The 21,235-nt window shown below is 37.1% G+C and overlaps 1 long non-coding RNA gene across 1 annotated transcript; it reads left to right on the top strand.

The window, feature by feature from the left end:
- Positions 1 to 9,377: 9,377 nt before the first annotated feature.
- Positions 9,378 to 12,527, top strand: LOC311070457. Its single transcript, XR_014603668.1, has 3 exons — positions 9,378 to 10,675; positions 10,810 to 10,927; positions 11,703 to 12,527. It is a non-coding gene; the product is annotated as an uncharacterized lncRNA (long non-coding RNA).
- The last annotated feature ends 8,708 nt before the right edge of the window (positions 12,528 to 21,235 follow it).

The following is a 21,235-nucleotide window of genomic DNA, read 5'->3' as shown; positions in this document are numbered from 1 at the left end:
CTGCTCAAACACCATCTACAGAAACACCACCTCCCACAGGAACAGAAACGCCATCAACAGCTACAACAACTGCTGTTCCACCGACACCATCAACACCACAAATTGCTACTACTGCTGTTACTGCTCAAACACCATCTACAGAAACACCACCTCCCACAGGAACAGAAACGCCATCAACAGCTACTACAACTGCTGTTCCACCGACACCAACAGCACCTGGAATTACTACTGCTGTTACTACTGAAACACCATCTACAGAAACACCACCTCCCACAGGAACAGAAACGCCATCAACAGTTACAACAACTCCTGTTCCACCGACACCATCAACACCACAAATTTCTACTACTGCTGTTACTACTGAAACACCATCTACAGAAACACCAACTCCCACAGGAACAGAAACACCATCAACAGCTACAACAACTTCTGGTACACCGATACCTACAGTATCACTATTTTCTACTACTGCTGTTACTGCTGAAATACCATGGACAGGAACACCACCAACTACAACATATGTTACATTATCTCCTTTGACAACAGCACCTCCTGTGACACAAGCACCATCAACAATGTTCACGGTGCATACAGAATCAACAATTAAAATGACGCATGCCACAGCACCTCAAATTGTCATCACAACGAGCTGTCATTGCACATATGCAAATCAAACATTCTCACCCGGTAAGTAATACATGAATGACAATTTCTAATTTTTTCATACAGTTTTGTGATTGTGAATCCATGAACAATTGTAAGCGTCTCAATGATGTACATTCTGTTATTCTAATTATAGAGTCTGTGATCTACAACAAAACTGATAAAGCGGGCTGGTGCTACTTTGCTTACTGCAACTCCAGTTGTGTTAGTGAAATAACACAAAAACCATGTCCTCAGACTACTACAGTTCCAGTTTCAACTGTTCCAAATGACTGTACTGATGTCAAGAGAAAGGTAAAAAAAATTGTTCATGTACAATTTACATTTTTCAAAAAAATGATTTTCAGTTGAATTACAATGGCACTGAAATAGATAAGCCCATTGTATTGATCTTTGTTCATCAATATTGTTTGAATCTTTAACAGAACGGAGAGTCATGGAATGAAGGATGTACGACTAAAAACTGCATAAATGGGAATGTCACCACAAGCCCTGTACAGTGTGATCCAACTGATGCTGTTATACCTACATGTGTCAATGGACTGAAACCTGAGAAGGTTTATTATAACAATGGCTGCTGCACTAAGTATGAGTGTCCATGTGAGTTTAAACCATGCTCTAGGAAACTGATGTTTATTATTTTGGTTTAACTTTCTGAAATCAATACAGGTCAATGCAGTTGCTGGGGTGACCCTCATTGGTCACATCATTTATTATGTGTTCCAAGGAAACTGCGACCATGTGTTCAAGAAATAATTCCAAAATATAATATCAGTGTCCATGTGTGCCGCTGCACAAACCTATGGCTTTTCAGCCCGCTAAAACAGGCGGGGCCGACTGCCTAAATAAGCATAAGAGTGCTATTTCATCAGAATCTTTCGACTGAGAAGTGTTAGCGTCTACTCGCATGCTAGGCAGAGCACGCAATGCACATTTCTGCTATCTCAGGGAACCGAGGTTACGTTATTAACCAGAGCTTTCCCTTTCTAAATGGTCTCTCACATTGTGCGAATCATGCTTTTTTGGAACAATATAACATAACGCTGTACAGAACAGAAGTTGTTACTAGGACCCACTATGAGGGCCCTAGGAAACAAATGCAATAGGTTTGTGCAGCTGCACAAGCGTTAACAAATCAGGCTTCAGTATTTCGGAGAAAACAGAGTTCCCCCAAAGCGTGATTCACGCAATGTGAGAGACCGTTTCGAAAGGGAAAAAACTAGCTAACTTTTGTGCTTGGTCCATAATCTTTTGTTTATTGTTCACCCTCTTCTAATCTTAGGCTTTTGTCAAGGCTGGGGCAACTCACATTACATCACATTTGATGGACTCCACTACACTTACCAAGGAAACTGCACTTATATATTAATGGAGGAAATTAGGCCCCAATTCAACTTAAAAATCTACATTGACAATGTCCACTGTGACATTGGTGAGCGTGCATCCTGTCCCAGATCCATTATTGTGTCTTACAACAAACAAGTCATTACACTTAGGAATAACGGGTTAACAGAAGGTGTGAGTCTGGAGGTGAGACCTACATTAGGATTGCAAAAAGATTTTAAGTAAGTGTTCTGTACTGTATTGTAAATGTGTTGGGTTTCTCTGTGGTTGTCTGTTTTTCTATTAGGCTCTGAAGGACAATGTTGTGTTAACAATGCCATATGTTCATGAAGATGTGATGGTTATAAGCTCAGGCCTAAACTTGTTCCTGGAGATTCCAGAGCTAAAAGTCAATTTAACATTCGGAAACACTGACTTTAGCATCAACCTGCCATACCAGCATTTTGGAGAAAACACACAAGGTCACTGTGGTAAGTTAGCACATTAAAAAAATGAGTTGAAATAGTCTGAAAGGTTAATAGTTTAAAAGATTAATGAGGTCATATGAGGGTTCATTTATATAGCAATAAAATACATTTAAATAAATAAAAGGTTTTTGAATATTTATTTAACTGCAACAACTCAAGAAAATGTATTATGTTTGACAAAATAAAAAAGAACAGCTGTTGTTGTAAGGAGGGGTTTGATTGTGTTCATTATTAAACTTAATTATTCCAAATAATTCTCACTAAGGAACATGCAACAACAACCAGGCTGATGACTGCATGATCCCTGGAGGGATCTTGGTCAACGACTGTGCAGAGATGGCGGATTACTGGCCAGGCAGTGGTGTGAATGGCAAAAATTGCACTAAACCTTCAGTCTGGAATATGTCAACACCTGAGCCAAAAACATCCACGCCAAAAACACCATGCCAGAACCTGAACCATAGTGACTGCAATCTTCTCACGAGCGAGTAAGTTTGTTCTATGTGGTGTAAGAATGTTTAACAAGCTTTGCTTCCAAAGTGTTATTTGCCCTTTCAATCATCTGTTCTTCATTTTGTACTTCCTCAGGTTGTTCGAAGCATGCCATTCCCTTATGTCCCCTGAAAACTTCTTTGCAGCCTGTCATGATAGTTGTGACCCCGCAGCAGTGTGTGCCAGTCTGCAGAGCTACGCACGGTCTTGCTCTCAATTAGGTGTCTGCATACACTGGAGGAACTACACTAGCCTTTGCAGTAAGATTGTTACATCTTGTTATCTATCTATCTATCTATCTATCTATCTATCTATCTATCTATCTATCTATATATATATATATATATATATATATATGTATAATTTTATAAAAATAAAATGTGTTTTGATTTGAAGACAAATTTTCCTGTTTGAAGTGGAATATTCGGTATTTTATTTTACAGTGTCCTTGTTACATATGTTACATGTACTTACCATAGCAATAACAGTAAATTATGCATAATTACATGCAATTAACCCTCAACCAAATCCTAATCCTACCCTAATCCTATAGTAAGTACATGCAGTTAATTATTATCACTGAGTACTTAAATATATAATTACACTGTAACAATGACTCCTTAAAATAAAGTGTAACCGAATATTCTTTCGGAGCTGTAGAGTTTTGAACTCAGAGATTGTTTTAACTTTTCTTTTTCAGACATTAAATGTTCTGAAGATAAAATCTTTTTGCCTTGTGGTCCATCTGAACCACCAACATGTAGAGATGGGTATGTCCTTTTTTCTTTTAATAATTTAGACCGTTTTGAAAAGACAAAATTCTGTGCATATTAAGTCAAAGATAAGTACATACTGATAGTAGGTTGCATTATTGTGCAGCTTAGGAGTTAAGTAAGCCTTTTTAAAAGGCAAATTTGTGCCATGATGTCTATTATATATTTAATACATCCAGCTTTCACATTAATATATGGTCTAGTAGTGTTGTCACCATACCAACATTTTAGTGGTCGGTACTTAAACCAGTAGAATTTCACAGTTATCTTTATTAATTTCAGTACCATACCAAAAAGCTATTGTTGTTATTTTATATTAAGTTTTTTATGTAACTATTTGAAAATAAAAATATTAAATTAATGAAATTAGTTGATTATCATTGCTATTAATATGCATTTGCGTAATGCATATACCATGAATATACAAATTACTGACTGTCCCCCGACACACTTAACGACTGTACAGCCAAATATGAATGTAATTTGATACTTACGACTGATCATGTCCAAACGTGCAGAGTCAGAGACAGATGAGTTCAGTCTGTGTTCACACTTCACAGTCAGTGTTTAAAACCACTAGGATGCAATGTTATCTGTGATCAGAATGTGTGTAATAAACGGTAAAAAGGTTAAATAATATTTGTATTTCAGACCTATGCAGAGCACCATTTCAGTGCTCACAGAAGGATGCTTCTGCCCTGAGAACACAACACTCTTCAACAAAGAGTCAGGAATATGTGTGCCAAAATGTGGTGAGTAGCCATTACAGTGTGTTTTTGTGTGTGTGTGTGTGTGTGTGTGTGTGTTTGTCTGTCTTCTCTATTAGAGTTGAAGTCTTAAAGGGATAGTTCGCCCAAAAATGAAAATTCTGTCATCATTTACTCATTGACTTCATTTACCCCATCATTTACCCCATTGACTTCCATAGTAGGAAAAAAAAATACTATGGAAGTCAATGGGGTCCATCAACTGTTTGGTTACCGACATTTTTCAAAATATCTTCTTTTGTGTTCAGCAGAAAAAAGAAATTCATACAGGTTTGAAACAACTTGAGGGTGAGTAAATGATGACAGAATTTTCATTTTTGGGCGAACTATCCCTTTAATACTGTACCTCTCTAGATAGATAAACTGACAAGACAGATTGGTCAACATCTCAGATCATGGTTTTACAAGTGCCCTCAGTCTATTTCCAGAAAGATAGTATTTACCTAAACCACTATTTTGTACAATATTTTTTACATTCTTTAAGTCACTGAACATGTCTGGCATGGAACACTAATTATGAGCAATGAGAATAAGGCAAAACATGATTGTTGGGTATCTGAAATGAATGCTGTTATAAATGCATTTCTCTTTTTCATTTAAGTAAAATTGGCAGTTTGTTTCTTAGGCCAAGAGATCTTGGTTTGGATCTGGGCCTCAAAGGCTCTAAGACTAGCCTTCTGGATTGGGGGTCTTGTATTGTTCTGGGACTTTGGGGTTTTGACTCCAGCTGTAGTGCCTATTAAAGGCCATGGGGAAGCAATATAATGATACACAGAAAATTTACACCTGCATCAAACACATCAACATGCATGCCAGAGCCATTTTGAGAATATTTCTGATTTTGTTTTTCTTGTAGGATGCATAGACCCCTCGGGGACTCCACGTGAGGTACGGCAAGGTTTAAAACTGTTAATTTAATAGCCACTTGTTGAAAAAGCATCTTATTTTAAGCATATAAGAAGCAAGTTATACAATTTTTTGTTTGTTTTTATTGCAGTTTGATGAGCATTTTAAGTATAAATGTGAGGACTGCATCTGTGATAAGGCCAGACAATCAGTGATCTGTAAACCCAAGAAGTGTCCTGATGTGAACCCTGAGAACTGCACTGAGCCCGGCTTTGTGCTGGTCAATGTCACCAATCCCTCAGATCCATGCTGCAGCAAACAAGTTTGCAGTAAGATGAGTTTGTTTCTTTTTTTTTTTAAAGTGTCAAGTTTTTTGAAGTGTCAAGTCTCCTCACACTCTGTTCCATTTAGAGTTAGATTGTGCTGTCAGCATGTGCCCAAATGGATCATGTACGCAAGGGTTCTGTATTTATAATGCATCAGACAGCACCAGACATGTTCTCAAGGTACATTTGAAAAAAATTCCCTATCTTTTCAGTTCATCTGACAAAGAGTCTCCTCTTTTCCTCAGTCTTCATGTATTCTGTCTGTCTTTCTATAGGATGGAGAGGAGTACAATTATAAATGTGAAACTGTTACCTGCCGTCAAATTAATGGCTCGTTTGTGACTGTGAAAACCAACACAGAATGTCCTTACTTGAGTTCACAAGACTGTAGACCTGTAAGTAGAAGCTCTAGCTTCAACTCCACACATCATACACTTGTTCAGTTTGTATTTTGAATAGTCGACCCATTATCAGATACTACCCTTGTTCTAATCTGATTGTACACATTTCTTCAGTCATTGAGTCATTGAGGAAGTTTTTATAGCACCAAAGCAGCATTATGTTATCAGATAGTCACATTGCTTCATTGTTGATTCGTTGCATTGTGGCTTGTTGACCAGTTCATACAGTTTCTGCTTTATTATTAAAATTATAAACTTGTTTTTTAATCCAAGGGGTTTGAATATGTGAAAAAAGAAGGAGAGTGCTGTGGATCATGTACACAAGATGCCTGTGTTTATGATGCACCAGACAACACCACTCATACTCTCAAGGTACATTTAAAAACATTCTCAAACTTCATTCTTTCAGTTCATCAGACAAATAATCTGCTCTGTTCTTCAATCCTTATGGATTCTGTCTGTCTTTTGTTAGGATGGAGAAGTCCACAGTTACACATGTGAAACTATAACCTGTCATGAATTGAATGGCTTGTTTGTGACTGAGAAGAGCATAACAAAATGCCCTTCCTTGAGTTCACTTAACTGTGGGCCTGTAAGTAGAAGCTCTAGCTTCAACTCTACGTCTTCTAGGTTTTTTTTTTTTTTTTTTTTTTTTTTTTGGCTGCTGCTTATTTAAAAAAAAAAAGTATCTATTGAGGAAGTTTGCACAGCCCTAATGCAGCATTATGTGCTCACACCCAAGTGCTAATTTTACATAGCTTATAGTTTTGGTCATAGTTCTTTATTCATACTTCATAGCTTAAATCTTTTAAAATTAAATCAGTATTTGAACATTTTTTTAATCATTATTTAATAATGTTTACTTTAAATAAAACTGACTAAAATCATTCTGTATATATATATATATATATATATATATATATATACACTGTATAGTACTGTGCAAGTCTTAGACACATTTGACACATTAGACACTTCACAAATGTGTTGTTTTAAGTTGGTTATTTATGTTTTGCTTTAGTGTAACATTAGTGTAACAGAACTAAGAACTTAGTATATATATATATAAGCTCTTATTTCTTACATTTTTTAAGCTCTTATTTTGAAAGAGTTAAGGGGTTCCCTTAATTCTTTCAAAATAAGAGCTTAAAAAAGTAATTGTTTTCTAAAATGCTGCAATAAAGGTGCCACTGGGTTATTAAAACTACTGTAAATGCTTTTTTTTTTTCACTCCAAGGGGTTTGCATATATGAAAAAAGAGAGCGAGTGCTGTGAAACATGTACTCAAGTGGCCTGTATTTATGATGCACCAGACAACACCAGACATGTTCTCAAGGTACAGTCTCAAACTTTTCTTCATTCTTTCAGTTCATCAGACAAAGGACCTGCTCTGAATTAATCCTAATGTGCCTCTCTGTCTTTTTGAAGGATGGAGAGGAGTACAAGTACAAATGTGAAACTGTTACCTGCCGTCAAATTAATGGCTCGTTTGTGACTGTGAAAACCAACACAGAATGTCCTTACTTGAGTTCACAAGACTGTGGGCCTGTAAGTAGAAGCTCTAGAATCAATCTTTGTGGATCAGTTGCATTGTCGCACGTTGACCAGTGACATTCATACAGCTTCCACTTGATTAATAAAATGATAAACTTGCCTTTCACTTCAAGGGGTTTGAATATGTGAAAAAAGAAGGAGAGTGCTGTGGATCATGTACACAAGATGCCTGTATTTATGATGCACCAGACAACACCACTCGTAGTCTCAAGGTACATTTAAAAACATTTTCTTCATCATTACAGTTTATTAAAAAAACAATCTGCTCATGGATTCATGGATTTTGTCTGTCTTTTGTTAGGATGGAGAAGTCCACAGTTACACATGTGAAACTGTTACCTGCCATCAAATGAATGGCTCGTTCATCACAGAGAAGACCAGATCAGAATGTCATTACTTGAGTTCACAAGACTGTGAGCCTGTAAGTAGAAGCTCTAGCTTCAACTCCACACACATTTTTTTGCCTTTATTAAAGGAGAACTCTGGTCAATTTTAACATTGAGCTCATTTTTTTGTAAATTTGGAGTGCTGTCAGTACAGAGAACAACGACAGAAATCGGTGTTGCCTACACCGTGTTATCCTCTTTTTAAAATTTGCACCCTGTTGACTTCAATGGGGCAAGTTTTAAACCTGCTTTTAGCCTCTTAACATCCTTGATGTGTCATTACAAGTGCCCAGCCATGTTAGGTGATTCCTTCAGAGTGAACACGGGTGAATCTGACTGCAGTAGATGTGAAAGATATGAATAAAAAGGCTAAAAGCTAAAAGCAGGTTTAAAACTTGCGCCATTGAAGTCAACAGGGTGCAAATTTTAAAAAGAGGATAACACGGTGTAGGCAACACCGATTTCTGTCGTTGTTCTCTGTACTGACAGCACTCCAAATTTACAAAAAAATGAGCTCAGTGTTAAAATTGACCGGAGTTCTCCTTTAAGATAGGACAGTTCAGGGAGCGAAGTGTGAGAGAAAGGATCACAAGCTGGGACTTAAATATATATACATACATGCACACACACAAGGATCTCATTATTAAACTACTGTAAAATCTTGTTTTTCTCTCCAAGGGGTTTAAATATGTGAAAAAAGAAGGAGAGTGCTGTGGATCATGTACACAAGAGGCCTGTATTTATGATGCACCAAACAACACCAGACAGACTCTCAAGGTATTGAAAACATTCTTAAACTTTCAGTTCATCAGACAACAAATCTGTTTTGGTCTTCAATCCTCATGGAGTCTGTCGGTCTTTTGTCAGGATGGAGAAGTCCACAGTTACACATGTGAAACTGTTACCTGTCATGAATTGAATGGCTTATTTGTGACCGAGAAGATCAAAACGGAATGTCCTTACTCGAGTTCCCAAGACTGTGGGCCTGTAAGTAGAAGCTCTAGCTTCAAATCTGTGTTAAACACTTCTGGGTGCATTTTTGGGGCAAATTTTTGATAATTATTTACGTTTGCCTATTTTGTGCTTACATTCTGTGTTACTTTTTACATCGTTTTTCCCCGCTAAAAGATACTATATAAACTTGTTTTGCTCTCCAAGGGGTTTGAATATGTGAAAAAAGATGGAGAGTGCTGTGGAACATGTACACAAGATGCCTGTATTTATGATGCACCAGACAACACCAGACATGTGCTCAAGGTACATTCAATTACCAAACTTTTCTTTGTTTGTTCAGTTCATCAAACAATGAATCTGCTCTGTTCTTCAGTCTTCATGTACCTGTCTCTCTTTTTGTTTAGGATGGAAAAGAGTACAATTTCAAATGTATGAATGCTACCTGTCTGAAAAGGAATGGCACGTTTATGACGATAGAGAGTGTTAAACAGTGCCCACCCTTTAATCCAGATGACTGTGTTCCTGTAAGTATTCGAGGAGCACACATTACACCCTTGTTCTGCTTGTATTTTATATCCCTGTTGCTTTCTTCTACTGCTTGAGTATAGACATGCGTATTTGACGTAGTTCAGTTTTTGTCAATGATCTCAAAACATTATCACAGCCATAGAAACGCATTCAAATAGTCATCATTTACTCACGATCATATTATTCCAAGCAATGAAAGAGGATGGGGGCTCATAAAATGACCAAAAAAAAGCACTATAAAAAGATCATAAAAGTTCTGGTCTTCTTTGTGTTTCAGTTCACTAAAAATCTTGCTTGACAGTCATGGTCAACATTCACTTTCATTGTGTGAAAAAGAGCAGCTTGGATATTCTGCTGCAGTTTACAGTAAATAACTGATAAATAACTCATAATAACTAAGTTATACAGGTGGCAAAATGGTATGGGACGAAATATTCCTTTAAAGGTCGTGAAAGTTTTTTGAACCTTTGGTTAGAGAATTTCATGTAATGTTTCAAACTCACAATTCAGACTTTAAGCTAATTGCGAGGTATCAACTCTCGAAAGGTAATTGAGACTTTATATCTTGGAATTCATTTTTTTCCCCCTCAGAATTGTGAAAAAGAAAGTCAGAATTGACTGACACTCGGATGAAGTCTGACTGATCAATGAAACATGCAAATTAGATTATTCAGCAAACTCTGCTTCATCTTCTGCTTTTCTCTGGGTTGTCAAACTCTCATGCTCTTTATTGATATCTTCTGGCAGAGATTTGACGTCCGGGGCGTCATTCTCATCCTAGGGCGTCATATACTGACGCTTATGACATTTCGTTTACATCGAACTCACATGGCACCCAATATGACACGCACAGAGCTTCGTTCGGTTATGGGTAGGTTTAAGTCTGGGGTAGGGTTAGGGTTAGACCGCTAGGAGGCGCCTTCTGGCCCATATCTATCTGCATCTCATATTGACGCTAAAGGGTGCCATGTGCGTTGGATGTAGACGAAATGTGAAAAGCGTCAGTATATGTCGCCTTGGGACGAGAACGGGCGTTGAGATCCATCATATCTAACATCAAGCTTCCATAGTTTTGAGGGAATTTTACAAAAAAATTTAAGCAACGTTTCCTTTCTATTATTTGTGTTCTTACAGGGAACAGAGCAATCTGACAAAGATGGATGCTGCAAGATCTGTAAGATATTGTTTGTTTCCTTGAACAAAAACTGTATTTGTATTTATGCAGATCATTTACTAGATGTTACGTAAATTAAAAATAGCGTACGAGGCGCTGCAAAAAAATGCATGTCTGCCTCTTTTATCTCTCAGGTGAACTCAGAAACTGTGTTGTTGAGAAGAACTTCACCCGTCTGCACGTCAATGGTTGCATTTCCATCGAGGATGTAGAAGTCACTTCCTGCTCTGGCCACTGTGACGACGGATCAATGTGAGAGCATTACACACCTATTAATCACACACATTTTTTTTTCTAACAAATTCTCAGAAGATCCATAAAAGTCTTAGAGTTACAGAGTAAAACTAATGACAACTCGTTTATTTGCCATTCATTTTATATGAGGTTCGCAGCCGGGTTACCAAAATTCAGGACATGTCTGAATACAGTCTAAAACTTTTTTTGATTTATGTTGTTTAATTGAATTAAGGAGAAAAAATGTCAATATTGATTTCGTATTGATGTCAGTATTTATTTAAAATCAGCTTGTTAAATAATAATATCAATTCAACAGATTGTTAAAATTATGTTGTGTGATATTGACTGAACACTGTTGAGAGAAGGTCAATACCTCGGATGTGAGAGAGGACAAAACCAAGGGAGAATACAGTAAACTGGCTACTTTTCATGCTATGTTCATGTTATTTTGGATAATAATTTATCTATTGGCTTAATCTGCTATATACTAGTATATAATACCATACTACTGTATTATATATTGCATTTTAATATAATAGTTCCAAAAACAACAAACAAATCCACAAAAAGATATCACATTGAAACCAGTTTCTGAAATGGCTCAGAAAAGTGAATTTAACTAATTTGTTGGCCATTTGGTTTGAAATTTTGTCAGGTATCCAATGAAATGCTTACATTTTTCAGTTTGCTTAAGCATCCAAACCTTTGTGTGGATACCGTATAATAGGATAAACTCACATCCAGCTGTGCTACACTCAAATGACTGGTGTTTTCTTGGAAACCTGCACAGGTATTCAATGGAAGAGAACATCATGAAGCACAGCTGTTCTTGCTGCCATGAGGAGCAAACCAGCAGTCGAGAGGTGATGCTGAAGTGTGCCGATAGCATTGTGATCCCTCATAACTACACATATGTTGAGAGCTGCACATGCACTCCTCCCAAATGTGAAGAAGACACTGGAAAAAAGCTTACAGAGTCATACAACATCGAAACAGAACCGTAGTAAACCTGTGGTAAAAACCTGCACATTTCATTAACTGATATAACGCACAGAGTTTAGGTAATGTCAGTTTACTAGTTTTCACTGTAAATTATAAGATGATTGTTAGCTTTTACATCCAAAATCTGTACATTTAACAGTTTTTTTACTGTTAAATGACATAAAATGTCCTGTTAGATCCATTACAGGTTTTCACCATATAAAGTAAGGGAAGTTGCCATTATCCAATAAACAGGTTTTTATCATAGCACTTTTACAGTCTTTTGCTGTTAAAATTACAAACATATGCAGTGTAGTAGAGAAACTGCGGTTAAAAAGATCCTGCTTTTCACTCTTGCTGATCTGTCATACTAAGAAAGCAACAATTTTAAAATATATAGGCTAACTGAATATGACAATAACGATGATTTAAACTGATTGTTGTAGTGCATTAATGACTAAAATTATTTTGGCAAATATTGCACCACTTATTTTTTTCTTAGTGATTTGATCTAGAGGTAAAGTTATTTCTTGAAGGGGGCATTTAAAAAAATGTTTTTGGTAATGCATGATATAATGATGTTTTTCCTACCAATGAAATGAATTAAAATCACAATAAAGCATAATAAAGAGCATCATACAGTCTCTTTTTTTTTTCTAGAAAAGAGCCAGTCTGCATACATTGATTGTACAAAGCATTGGAGTACCAATTTTGATCTGAAAGTAAATTTGCTGTACATATTTTATCGGTCTCTTAATTTATAATTTTATGCTAGCATTGTAGCCCATACTTAAATGTAATCTTAAGTACATGGTTTCATATTTACAGTGAAAAAAAAGCTCCTAAAACTGAAATTTGTTAGATTGTTTATTTAGATTTGAATCGCACTGTATAAAGCCTTCAGTGCCTGGGCGGGGGAAAATGCATTACCTACATCTTACCACAAGAGGTCCCTGTCGTCAAGTTATGAACGGGACAGATTTACCTCAGTTATTTTTTTGACAATTATCCACACGTTCTTAATTTAGCATATTATAGAAAACCAAATTTTGATTATTTTGTTAAAAATTTGTTAATAAAAATCATAGTTAACCGACGTACCACAATACCGGGGCTACTATGTCTCATCCATAGACTGTAAAAGGTCTCATCACGTAGGCTACAGTAGCGATCGTCGTGTGAACGAGCACCGATTTGACTCCGATTTCGGGCTTTTGTCCAAGTAGCAGTCCAACAAAATAAGGTAGGCTACATACATAATTTAAAAAATGAACCCCTTTAAACTGTACCCTATATAATTCCTTAATTAATGAAATATTGCATTCTTTTCAGGTAACATTTATTAAAAGTAAATAGCTTATACTAACATCAACACAAACTTTGATGTTTTGGTTCGCAATTGATTACATAAAGACATAAGATCACAGATTTACGTAATTTAACAAGACTTTAATTTCAAAATCCCTGGTGGACAGAGATTTTCATCCACATCACACACATAGCCTGTGAATGATGAATCCATACCATCAGTATCTCTGCATGCTTCTTATATTGCTTGAAGAAGACTCACTCTGTCCCAGAGGTAATTTACTTTCCGTCTTCAGAAGGTGGAGAGTTTAGAAATGGAGAATTATGAAATTTCAACATGATGCCATGTGACAACATGCCATGTTTATTTCTTAAATATAGCCTACTGTAGTGTTCATGTTGTGAACAAAGTTGAGCTAATCTGCTTGTATCCACATCTGGGACATCATCACTGTCACCGCTGAGACAACATCTATCCTCAAGAGCTGATGTGAGCTGTCTGTGAGCACTTGCTCTTTTATAGTGTCTTTAAGGAAGTGTAATCTGATTAGGCTTATGCACAGTTATATCGTCTTTCAGTCCTATCAACATTTAATGTTCTGGAGGTGTTTGAGAATAAACAGGATTAGAAAGCTTGATGGGGAAAAAACTTTCAGTCACGCACATTTATCGCTGCTGTCATCTCAAACTAACAAGGGTGTGAGTCCTGAAAGAACCATGAAGACAAAATACACAGTACAGTATGACGCACTAAGCCTGTGTACTCTGCTGGTATGAGTTTTGGGCTGGCAAGATTATAGTCAAGATTAGATTTTATTATTTAATACCACATTATTATAAACTGATATATTTGTAGACAAAGGTCTAATATAGGCCTAATGAACCATGTAAGGGAACAGGTTTTTCTGAAAAATGTACATTTCATTTAATGTATTTGTATTTATGCAGATCATTTATAGATGTTACGTAAATTAAACTCTGTCAACTCCGTCAGACACATTAAAAAGCATGTTATTTTAATTTGATCCATCAAACAACAGTGTACAGTCTTCAATTATGAAATAACAGTGTTTAGTAAAAGTGAAAAAATACATTCTCTAAAAAAATGTCCTGGGTTAGGGTTATTATGAACAATCCAGTTCTTAAATCCCTTAATTCTCTACCATCCTTTGAATATTAAACTATATAACCAATATTCTCAGTAAATCACACATAATATCATGTAGTATCAAACTGACGGAGTTGACAACTACAGTTACAACAACCGATTGACAAGACAACAAATTAAGACAACTCATTTTTAAACTAATATTTAATTTAATACAACAATCCTAATATTTAATTTAAAACAACGTACGTCTCATTCTGGGTCTTCAGTAGCAAACAGAATATAAGAAGCGTATGTTAGGTTGAGTGTAATGATAAGCATTATTATGTGCCGCCCTGTAGCAGCAACAGAAATGTTCTTTAAACTGCATCAATTTACGTACATTTTATTTGTGTCGAGCTGCATGACTTAAAGCAACACTATGTAACTTTTCGACCTTCATAATATATTTCCAAAACCCTTGTGATGGTACATGGACTTACAATAGGTTGAATGACACGTCTGCCATAGCCTGACGGGGTCTGTATCGCTTTTACTGGCACTATGTAACTTCGGGGTTCGGGTAGTTACCCGAGCACAAAAAGAACTACAAAATTCGACTGCTTTACGGCATACGTCACTTCCCCCACCACTTCGTCAAATTTGGACGCGAGAGGCCAACCAGCGTTTGTTTTTCCGGCTTTCATGCGTATGTTTTTGGGGGTGTTTACACCTGGCCACTTCATGCGTTTTCTCAATTCGGATAGCTATCCGATCGTGAAAAGACCAGGTGTAAATGTCCTCCGAAACGCATTCAAGACGGATTTGAAACCGATCGCTCAAAACCACTTCAGGAGGAGGTCTGAGACGCATTCCAGATGAAACTGGACAAGTGTAAAAATGCATCTGGTTGTTGAAACCACATATGTAAATTGTACTCCTCCCAAAAATGCTAAAAAAATAAATAAATACACGCGTTATAGGCTATATGTAATGTGATAGCCAGATATGACGACGCTACTGGAATCACCGCAGATGAGCAGCTGAGTAAGTTATGTATTCATCAAGCCAACGTGCAAACTATCGCAAATCAAAGTGAAAGTAAGTCGCAGACGCTTAACACACAATCATCATCATTAAAAGTAAATAAATGAAATGATCTTACCAGGGCTGTTGCTGCTCTCTCTTATTGCGGTCTCTGATTTTGAAAATTTAGCTGATGATCAATAAAATGCCGCTCGTATCTGTTGCTTTCAGTGACGTGCACTCCAATAAACATGCATATATATCACGGGAATTGAAGATCGGATTTAAATCCGTTTCGCAAAAACACATTTATGTGACCAGGTGTAAATGGAATCGTTTTGATATAACAGATAGCTATCCGATCTGAGAAAACGCATGAACTGGCCAGGTGTAAACAGCCCCATGGCCAAAGCAGCAACGGACAAAAAAAAAAAGTCAGAAGTAGGCTAACTAGCCTAATGACTGCAGGCTGATAGTCATGTTTGTTTATTTATTTTTCTGGTGAAAGTGTCTTGCCTCAGGCTATAATGCAAATTGATTTTTCAACTTTGCAGATTCATCTATGGTAGCTTGATATTATAATGTTGACGATATATGGCTATTACCGACCCCACAAACATTGAATTGAATTAGAATTCTGTAAAACAGTAGCCAATAGGCTACTATAATGACGCTGGCTTGTAAACGTGAGCTACGCGATCTTTTGGCGCTTGAAAAAAATAAAACCCATGAAATTATATTAATATGACATGCTGAAATATATGCCACTGTACCTGGGTTGAAGACATTTCACACGCAACGCAGGCTGTCTGCCCAAGACGTGAGAACTCCTTCTGCAGAGTTTGGGTAACGGCTTGTCAACAAATGCACGTGTTAACCATGTAACCATGACAGATTTTACGACAGTAGTAGAAGACAATACTGTTTCCCAACTGTAGGGGGAGCCCGAGAGCAAAAGTTACTTAGTGTTGCTTTAAGCAGTGGGAAACTGGCATGTTGGCTTTCTATGAAGTCCATTATATCATGGTTTGCTGTTGCAGTGATCAGGTTGTAAAAAAAAAAAAAAAATGTGTACAAATTAATTATTCATAATAAGTATATAACTGCAATATCATCATTTTTGAATTTATGGTGACAGTAATTCCCCATGTGCAAAACAAAGGTTACAATGTATGGTAACATAAATTATATTATTTAAAAAAAAAATTAACTTTATTTTACAGTGTATTTGTTGCATATGTTACATGTACTTAGTAATAACAGTAAATTATGCACAATTACATGCAACTAACCCAACCAAACCCTAATCCTACCCTAACACTATAGTAAGTACATGTAGTTAATTAATATTACACTGTACTTAAATATATAATTAAACTGTAACAATGACGCCTTAAAAGTGTCACCCAATTTAAAAAAAAGTGAGGACACAACTTCGATAGGCATTTTTTTTTAATGGAAAATATAATTCAAGATTACATTTTTTTTTTGTAAAACATATACAGTGAGGAAAATAAGTATTTGAACACCCTGCTATTTTGCAAGTTCTCCCACTTGGAAATCATGGAGGGGTCTGAAGAGAGACATCTCATGTCCACTGTGAGAGACATAATATAAAAAGAAAATCCAGAAATCACAATATATGATTTTTTAACTATTTATTTGTATGATACAGCTGCAAATAAGTATTTGAACACCTGTCTATCAGCTAGAATTCTGACCCTCAAAGACCTGTTAGTCTGCCTTTAAAATGTCCACCTCCACTCCATTTATTATCCTAAATTAGATGCACCTGTTTGAGGTCGTTAGCTGCATAAAGACACCTGTCCACCCCATACAATCAGTAAGAATCCAACTACTAACATGGCCAAGACCAAAGAGCTGTCCAAAGACACTAGAGACAAAATTGTACACCTCCACAAGGCTGGAAAGGGCTACGGGGAAATTGCCAAGCAGCTTGGTGAAAAAAGGTCCACTGTTGGAGCAATCATTAGAAAATGGAAGAAGCTAAACATGACTGTCAATCTCCCTCGGACTGGGGCTCCATGCAAGATCTCACCTCGTGGGGTCTCAATGATCCTAAGAAAGGTGAGAAATCAGCCCAGAACTACACGGGAGGAGCTGGTCAATGACCTGAAAAGAGCTGGGACCACCGTTTCCAAGGTTACTGTTGGTAATACACTAAGATGTCATGGTTTGAAATCATGCATGGCACGGAAGGTTCCCCTGCTTAAACCAGCACATGTCAAGGCCCGTCTTAAGTTTGCCAATGACCATTTGGATGATCCAGAGGAGTCATGGGAGAAAGTCATGTGGTCAGATGAGACCAAAATAGAACTTTTTGGTCATAATTCCACTAAACGTGTTTGGAGGAAGAAGAATGATGAGTACCATCCCAAGAACACCATCCCTACTGTGAAGCATGGGGGTGGTAGCATCATGCTTTGGGGGTGTTTTTCTGCACATGGGACAGGGCGACTGCACTGTATTAAGGAGAGGATGACCGGGGCCATGTATTGCGAGATTTTGGGGAACAACCTCCTTCCCTCAGTTAGAGCATTGAAGATGGGTCGAGGCTGGGTCTTCCAACATGACAATGACCCGAAGCACACAGCCAGGAACCAAGGAGTGGCTCTGTAAGAAGCATATCAAGGTTCTGGCGTGGCCTAGCCAGTCTCCAGACCTAAACCCAATAGAGAATCTTTGGAGGGAGCTCAAACTCCGTGTTTCTCAGCGACAGCCCAGAAACCTGACTGATCTAGAGAAGATCTGTGTGGAGGAGTGGGCCAAAATCCCTCCTGCAGTGTGTGCAAACCTGGTGAAAAACTACAGGAAACGTTTGACCTCTGTAATTGCAAACAAAGGCTACTGTACCAAATATTAACATTGATTTTCTCAGGTGTTCAAATACTTATTTGCAGCTGTATCATACAAATAAATAGTTAAAAAATCATACATTGTGATTTCTGGATTTTTTTTTTTAGATTATGTCTCTCACAGTCAGGGCCGGCCCGCGGCATAGGCGGAATAGGCAAATGCTAGGGGCGCCACTCATCCATAGGGGCGCCAGAATGAACGAGTGAATTTTTTTTTTACTTTTTTTTTTAATTATTATTATTTTTTTTTATAATACTATTTTAAAACCATTAATTCGAAATACTACCAAATAAAACCAAAAAAGTCCGACACATCAATCTTCCCCCGCCCAGCGAGTGCTTGAAGTGCGTCAGAAACAGAGCGCGCGCGCGATCAGTTTGTTGGTAATTTGTTGAGTAGCGTGCGCGACGCCGCATCCAATGTAGACAGCATTGCTTTTGTTTGAGGGCTCTTAACCTATGCTCTTAACACACTCAGGCTCGTAGAAACGGGCCTGGCAGCTCGCGCCAGTTCTAGACACGGTGAAAGTTTCCTGATTGTGACGGATGGCCGAATTTACTGTAGGGTATACAATACAGGCCAAAAGTTTGGAAACATTACTATTTTTAATATTTTTGAAAGAAGTTTCTTCTGCTCATCAAGCCTGCATTCATTTATTTGATCAGAAATACAGAAAAAAATGTAATATTGTGATATATTATTACAATTAAAAATAATTGGTTTTCAATTTATTATAGCCTACTTCAGGTTCAGGTTCAGGTTCCTTTATTTATACCCGTAGGTAGATTTGGTTTGCAGTGTCAGAGTATCATCCATACTTTTAAACACAAACATAAAACATTAGACAGAAAATAAATAAATAAAATAATAAAATAAAATTAACTGGCATAGCTTCTGTGTCATGATTATGTATTTTATTTTTTGTTCCTCTGAGTAATGGCTGCTGGAACAAAGCTATTTTTATATCGATTAGTTCTGCAGTTTGGCATTCTATACCTACGTCTTGATGGAAGAAGCTCGAATTCACTATGCAGGGGATGGGCATTGTCATTTAAAATTGAATCGGTTATCCGCTGTAACTGTCTGGTGTACAGGGACACTGGGCTTAACTGAGATACTCCAGTTAGCTTACCAGACCATTTGACAATTTGATGTAGTGAATTTCTGTTCTTTAGAGATAGATTTCCAAACCATGACACCAGAGAAAAGGATAAGACTGATTCAATAAAGGCTCGATAAAATAAGACCATCAGAGTTTTATCAATGTTAAAGTAAGCGAGTTTCCTCAGGCAGAATAGACGCTGGTGCCCCTTTTTGCACACAGCTTCACAGTTTGCCTCAAAATTCAGTTTTGAGTCGATAATTGTCCCAAGATATTTGTAGGATTGGGCAACTTCAACTGTTTTCCCTCTGATAGATGTGACTTCATGCATATGAGTATGTTTTCTGAAATCAATGATCATTTCTTTTGTCTTTGTTATATTTAATTGGAGGTAGGACTCCTCACACCACGTGACAAATTCATCAATGATCGGGCCATGACTGGTCTCATTGTCCTGGAGTCTACTAACAATTACAGAATCATCTGCATATTTTATGATGGTTCTATTTTCATATCTACTCTGACACATGTTTGTGTAGAGGATAAACAGTAAAGGCGAAAGTACACATCCTTGGGGGGAGCCAGTTGAAGAGGAGACTGAGTCTGACAATGTTCCATTTACCTTCACTCGTTGTGTCCTATCTGTTAAAAAGTCAAGAATCCAACCTACAAGATTTTTACTCAGGTCGAATTGTTCTGCTAGCCGACTGATTAAAATATGTGGTTGAATGGTATTAAAAGCGGACGAGAAATCAACAAACAAGAGTCTAGCGTGTGACCCACTTCCTTCCAAGTGTTTAATAATAAAATTCAGCAAGGTGACTGTTGCATCTTCTACTCCTCTGTGTTGCCTATAAGCAAACTGCATGGGGTCCAGTGCATGCTCAGTTTTAAATAGTATTTCTGATCTTACTAATTTTTCTAAAATTTTCATTAAAATCGACGTGAGAGCAATCGGTCTAAAATCATTGCAGGCTTTTGGGCAATTTGATTTGGGAACCGGGACTACCACTGCATCCTTCCAAACCTTGGGTACATACTGTGTCTGTAAAGATTTATTGAAAATAAAATGGAACATAGGACTCAATTCTTTTGCACAAGATTTAAGTAAGCGACCACAAATTTTGTCAGGTCCGTGACTCTTACTTACTTTTACTGAGCGGAATGCTTTTTCCACTTTTTTTTGGTCTATTTCAGAGTACTGATTATCTTCAAATGTATTTCTCAGATCCTGAATTTCATTTCTAAAATCAGATGTATCAAAACGGTTGAAAAACTGGTTAAGAGAATTAGCCAGCTCAGTATCAGAGTTAAAACCATTAATGGTTATATGGCTGCTGCTCTTTGGTTTCTGAAGGCCTGTAATCGTTTTCATACTAGACCAGGCTGAGCCAAGATTATTTGTGGCCATTTTGTTCTCTAATTCAGATTTATAGATATGTTTTGCTTTTAATATTTCTATTTTCAGCTCTTTACTAGCTGTATGCATATCTGAGACTACTCCCTGTTTAAACGCGAGTTTCTTTTTTTGTATGCTGGATTTAACAGCTTTGGTCACCCATGGCTTATTATTTGGATAGATTTTAACTTGCTTACAGGGAATGATCATATCCCTACAGAAGGCTACATATGAGCATGTTACATCAACAAGACAATCCAGATCATCACCACAAGACTGTTTAAAAATGTCCCAATTTGTACAGTCATAACATTCCTGCAAGCATAGCACAGATTCATCATTCCAGTCCATAATGGCCTTTGTCTGTGTTTTCTCTCTTTTTAAAATAGTTTTATACGTAGGAAGTAAGTGAACACAGTTATGGTCAGCAGAGCCTAGTGGTGATAGTGGTAAGCATTTATAGGCGTCCTTTACCGACCCATAACATAGATCTATTGTCTTATCCCGCCTGGTTGGACAGGAGACATACTGTTGGAAGTTCAC

This window comes from Abramis brama, assembly GCF_963993115.1.
Source record: "Abramis brama genome assembly, chromosome: 20".
NCBI classification, from domain to species: domain Eukaryota; kingdom Metazoa; phylum Chordata; class Actinopteri; order Cypriniformes; family Leuciscidae; genus Abramis; species Abramis brama.
The sequence above is the reverse complement of the archived record's forward strand: the minus strand, read 5'-3'. Positions and strand labels throughout refer to the sequence as shown.